This window comes from Enhydra lutris, unplaced genomic scaffold (genome assembly GCF_002288905.1).
Source record: "Enhydra lutris kenyoni isolate GAN:26980312 unplaced genomic scaffold, ASM228890v2 scaffoldscaffold13, whole genome shotgun sequence".
Classification (NCBI taxonomy): Eukaryota; Metazoa; Chordata; class Mammalia; order Carnivora; family Mustelidae; genus Enhydra; species Enhydra lutris.
Window position 1 is genome coordinate 3,762,762 of NW_019154097.1, and position 6,542 is coordinate 3,769,303.

Consider the following 6,542-nt stretch of genomic DNA (forward strand, 5'->3'; position numbering starts at 1 on the left):
ATTGGACTTTCATTTGGGAAGATTCAAGGAAATAAAGCTGAAGTAAAAAGTCTCCTCCTGTATTGGAAGAAACAAGGTAAAATGAGGCCTCCTGGCAGGGAGATCAGAGAAACTGACACAAAAAAGTGCTTACCTAGTTTCTTAACCCTTGTGGGGTGGGAGCTGAGTGGGAGCATAGGATAGGGAATTAACTCCAGCCTTCCAGTTCATTTCCATTTGCTTGCTAAATAAATCCTTACAATTCAGTTCCCCAGTCATTTTTAAAACTTCCTCTTTCTTCTGGAAGCCATTTGTGCTCTGTCATTTCTGCCTTAAACTTACCTATTGAATCCATTGTCTTACCTCAGTTCCCAGTACCACAAATGGAATAGTGGCTTTTAGTTCCTCTTATCTGGATATTACTGTGATAATCACCTGCCTCAGTTCTGCCCCAGCCCTCTTCACATACTCTGGTAAGTCTCTCTCCTATTAAAACTATTCAGTAGTTACCTATCCTAGCCTTTGGGCTGAAATTCTAAGATCCTCCAGGGCAGTGCAGACACCCCCCTACCATCCTGTAATTAGCTATTCTAAAGCTCTTCCCTGTAGTTCCAACCCTACACACACACTGTACTCCTACCCTTCAGTGCCTTTGCACATTCTGTTCCCCCTTCCTGGAATGGCCTGCAGGCTTTTCCATGGCCTTCTAGGTTCTGCTACTTCATGGCAGCCTTTAGGACCCAACCAACCCTGAACCCCTTCACAGAGCACTTAAAAGTTATAATTTACTTGTTTGTCTTCCTCAAAAGTCTGCTATCTACCCAAAGGCAGGGTCTGAGTATTTCATCATTATTCCCCAGCGTCAGGAACTTAGAGCCAGGCCAACAGCTACAGGACTGCTTTGGGAAACCAAGGCGGGAGGGGCAGTTGGCGGGCTCCTGAGAAGAGGGGCGTGGTTGGGGGGGGTTGCTAGTGAGGAGGGGCGTGGTCAGAGGCGGGACTCTGCCCTAAACCCTACCCTGGGGCTCTAGGGCGCCTGCGCAGAAAGCGTTAAGATGGAGATCCGTGAAGTTGGCGGCCGTACGGCAATGGTGAGCAGAAGCGCCCGAAGGTGGCGCCGGAGGAGAGGTTATTGCCTTCTCCCTCCCAACACTGAAGAGACTAACCCTGAAGAGACTGCCTGACTGGGGTACAGCTGTGTGTACTTCCCACTAACACCTGTCTATCCTCATACTCTCTTGTAAACTGTTCTCCCGATACTCCCCGAGGTTATTGCCCCCTCCCCATACTTGAATATACATAAGGGTTTCCCAGACACTCCAGAGAAAATAACTTTGCCTGAATACCTAGCAAAGGGGATTTTTATTCCCCACCACATACTTCCCAAAGTGGGACACATTTACCCAGTTACCTCTTGAAACAGATACCCCCAAACTCCTAGCTAAGGCGCATTCTATTAACTCACGGAGTTTGTCCATTTCTCCAGCAATATCCAGATTCACCGAAAAAAGCATAGATCTTATACTACATTTGACTTGAAAGTGGCACATTTGTTATCATTCTCTCATATGGCACACGAGACCTACTCCATAAAGAAAAGTCAAACTCTGGCTGGCTACCCACGGCTTGCAACAGCCTTGCAAGTTTGAATTAGTAGCTATTTAAAACCAGATTTCACATTTTAACAATGCAGATTTACAGCCTTTTTTTTTTTTTTTTTTTTTTTTTTAAAGGAGATCTGTTAACTTTTAACTCACATTCCCACAAAGCAACTGGTGGTTGGAACTGAAAAGCAACTGTTAATTTACTATAGTTCATTACAGACTCCATTACTCTTTGTTTACTTACAGTGAGCTTTGCTTTATTTGCCTGGCATCTGGTAGGCATTTGAGTTTGTGCCCCTGTTGTTAAGATGTAGGACTTTAGTTTGGGTCATTTTTTGAGTCAACACTCTGAGCTTTTAGTGGAAATTGAAATCCAAAGAAGATGGCTAATATGTTTAGATTCTTTTTGGTTTCTGCAATGTTCCGATTAGGACCAGAAATCGTCCTAATACCTAAAACCCAGGGTGAAATCTGTACCAAAGTCTTTGTGGTAAGAGAATTCAATCAAAATATTTATAAGTAGTTCTCCGGTGCATTTGATCTTGAAGAAAGCCAGTGTGCCCAGCCCCTCTCTGGTGAGGTCAGGCCAAGGACAAGAGGTTACTCGTTTTTCTTTGAAGACCTAGTTTTATAAGGCCCCAGCTGTACAGGAAGTGTAAGAGATCTGTGTAGGAAGTCATGTCTCAAAAGTGCTATCTCCCTTGTTCCAAAACACACTGATGATAACCTTCTTCCTCCCTCAGAGAAATAACAGGCCTCATAATAATCAAGAATGGTGATAATCTGGGGTGCCTGGGTGACTCAGTCGGTGAAACATCTGCCTGTGGCTCATGATCTCAGGGTCCTGGGACCGAGCCCCGTATCGGGCTCCCTGCTAAGGGAGGCTGCTTCTCCCTCTCCTTCTGCCTGCCACTACCCCTTCTTGTCCTCTGTCTCATTTTCTTTCTCTTTCTCTGTGTCAAATAAATAAATAAAATCTCAAAAAGAAGAATGGTGATAATTTGCAGGCTTTATCTAATCAGAAGTAGAATAGAAGTACTTTTAATGATGGATTTTTAAAAAGGTTTATTTATCTTAGAGGGAGAACATGAGCAGGAGGGGCAGAAGGAGAGAGAATCTCCAGCAAACTCTTCACTGAGAGCAGACCCTGACGTGGAGCTCAATCTCATGACTCCCAGATCATGATCTGAGCAGAAGCCAAGAATCCTTTGTTTAACCAATCACCCAGGTGCCCCAATAGTGGATTTTTTTTTATTTAAAAAAAATTTTTTTTAAGATTTTTTTAATTTATTTGACAGGTAGAGATCACAAGTAGGCAGAGAGGCAGGCAGAGAGAGAGGAGGAGGAGGCAGGCTCCCTGCTGAGCAGACAGCCCGATGCGGGACTCGATCCCAGGACCCTGAGATCATGACCTGAGCCGAAGGCAGAGGCTTTAACCACTGAGCCACCCAGGCGCCCCCAATAGTGGATTTTTTTTTTTTAAAGATTTTATTTATTTATTTGTCAGAGAGAGAGAGAGAGAGAGGGAGAGAGAGCAAGCACAAGCAGACAGAATGGCAGGCAGAGGCAGAGGGAGAAGCAGGCTCCCCGATGAGCAAGGAGCCCGATGTGGGACTCGATCCCAGGACGCCGGGATCACGACCCGAGCCGAAGGCAGCTGCTCAACCAACTGAGCCACCCAGGCGTCCCCAATAGTGGATTTTTTAAAGGAGCAAAATCACTTCTTTGAGCACAAGTATATGATCTACCTATTTACTTATTTATTTACCTATTTATTGTGAATATTCAGACTCACTCCATGAATGAAACTGCTATACCTAGAAGCGGAATAGCAAAGCTGAAGAAGCAACATGGAATAATGGAAATGGTATTGAAGTGGAAGTAAAAAAAAACATGAATATTGGTATCAGCTCTACTACATACTAATAAAGGGACCTTGCTTTTTAACTTCTCAGAGGCTCAGTTTCCTGCATCTGTTAAAATAAACTAATAATTCCTGCCATGTCTACCTCAGAGGGAGCAAATGGGCTCATTTAAATGTGAAAGCACCTTGAAACTATTCACTTTCTCTAGGTGTATGGGGGATTACTATTATAACGATCCTCTGAATTCTGATTAACTTCTAAGGAATTAGTCTTGCATCACAGGTTCAAAATGAGCAAATACTTGCTGGGCACATCCTGTAGGCTGGATAGTTGTCTAGGCACACGGCTTAGCATTGAACAAAACAAAAACTGAAAAAATTTAAGTACGAGTCATTAGCATATTGCATACCCAGCTCAGTATCACAGCATGTGAAACAATATGAAGAATCTAGATGATGGGTTTGGGTTTGCCACTATTCTGTAGCTGTGTAAAACTAAACCACATCTATAAAATAAAAAAGTTAGACAAGGTAACCTCTTAAGTTTCCTTCTAAATGTGTTTGTCATTAGAGATTCTAATTGCTGAAGTTCCCTACTGCTAAGAGCTTATTGCCCTGCAGGGATGATCAGACTGACAAAACTGAATGATCATAGAACTATAGGACAATAGAGTACTAATGTCACACTAGATATGCCACACGGCACAATAGTGGCAACAATAGTGTTTTTCTGTAGGTAACAGTATTTTAGAGAGGCTTCTTGGAAGACCAGGGAGTCCCAGAAGGATGGAAAACTTTAGATCAGAGGAAAAGGAGACTCTTTCTTTAATATTAAAGATATTAGAAATTGAATGAATCGAAGTGCAACAACATGCCATTTTTTTGTTTTGTTTTCCTAGTTTATCAGTCAGAATCCTTGCAGAAAAATAGCTGGTGCATTCAAAAGGGTTTAAATGAAGAGTTTAACCAAAGGATTGTTTACAGAAGTACAATCAGTATTCACAGGAACTAGAAAGAAATGTTGAAACACATCAACAGTGGCAAGTTAGTAGGACTCCTAGGCCCGAGAGGAAAGGGGAAGGAGTGTTGTTCCTAGAGACCACCTACAGCTACAATCTGGAAGAGGACTGCCTGACAAGAGCTGTGGCCAGAAGGGCTAAGCAGTTGCTATAAGCAGAAATGAAGTAAAGAAATAAATGCTCTAATCTTTCTCTCTCTTCCTGCTCTCATGTCTCCAGCTAGTACTTTCCATTGGCAAAATCCAAACAAGCCTAGGGGTGGTAAGGTAGTCTGGATGATGTAGTTCTGAGAGGTCAGCTTCCCAAATAGGGCAGAGGGAGGGGGGTGGGTGGGGGAAGACACAGTACACAGAATAACCAGCATACAAGGGACCAAGGGAAGGAAAAGTCATCATTTTGGACTCTTACTAAGAATTACCTAAGTTCAAATTCAAAATCCACTTTAAGTCTTAGTCTCCTTAGCTGTGAAATGAGGATAGTAATGCCTTTGTCCCAGGATGATTGTGAGGATTCTGTGAAGGGGGGGAAGGTACAACACTGGAGACTCTGCAGTTAATAACAGTGGCCTGAACTTAGGTAGAAGCTTTGAGGATAGAGGAAGTAGATGACTATCCCGAGTTTACTCTTTATTAATGAGGGAGAAAACAGAACTTCCTAATTAATTACAAATGGGAGAGTGAAAGAGAACATTGTCAAAGATGACTCAGGTTTCTGGCTTGGGCCACTAGGTGAATGGTTAGACTAGTAACTGATATTCAAAGACCAGAAATACAAGAGAAAGCACAGCTTCTAGGTGTGTGAGAGTTGAGGAATAGAGATTATTTCAGTTTTGTAAATGTAGATTTTTTTAATTGTGGAAAAATACACATTATGTGAAACTTACTACTTTAACCATATAAAAATTTAACCACAATTCAGTGACATTAAGTATATTCACAGTATTGTACAACCATCACTAATGCTTATTCCAGACCCTTTTCATCACCCCAAAAGGAAACCCCATCCATATTAAGCAATCATTCCTCAATACCTGTAGATTTTGAGACTTGTGTGACATCCAAAAACAGATGTTAAGTAGCTCTTTGGATATGTAATACTGAAGCTCAAAATAAAAATTCAGACTGAAGGATATAGATTTTAGAATCATTAGTACATAGGGAGTTCTTAATCTGGGGCCTACAGACTTGAATGAAAAATCTCAGTCTTGAATTAGATGTAAAATGTATATAGGTGTGTATGTTTGTTTTTTTTTAAAGATTTTATTTATTTATTTGAGAGAGAGAAAGAGCACACAAGGGGTGGGGGCGGTGGGCAGAGGGAGAAGCAGACTCCCCACTGAGCAGGACTCAATTCCCAGGACCTTGAGATCATGACCTGAGCAGAAGGCAGATACTTAACTGACTGAACCACCCAGGTGCCCCAGTGTGTATGTTTATTTTTATGAAGAAAGGGCATTAATCAGATTCTCAAAGGAATTTCTTAACCTTAACAAAGTTACTAGCAAATGATGTATATAGTATATGAAGCTGGTGTTGGGGGGTGCGGAAGTGATTAAGAAAACTCAGGGAAAGTGAGTAGTGAGAAAAGAATGGGAATAGGACCTTGGGTAACATTTAAGAAAGTGGAAGTCCAAAGGGTCTTCTCTTAAATACAAGAAATAAAGTTGATGTCTTCTTCAAGATTAAGTAAAGTCTTTTAAAGGGCGATGTCATTTCCTAGTTGTTGCATATACCTCACTTGTTGCCTTTGTCTAATACCCAAACATTCATTTCATAAACTCATTCATTTGTGCTTTTAAATAGATGGTCTAATTAAGTGGCTAACCCTAACTTCTTCCTGATTTAATCTTATTTTTGGCCATTAGGTATTGGAGAGTATCATTTACAAGGGCAACAATAGAGAATTGACTAAGTTGTCATAATTTGCAACAAGCATGTGTGCATGCCTGTGTTATCTAGTATATTGTGGACTTTATGATAAACCAGTAGTTCTCAAAGTATGGGATCTGAACCAACAGCATCAACATCAGCATCACCTGAATTTGTAAGAAATGTAAATTGTTGGGCCTTACCTCAG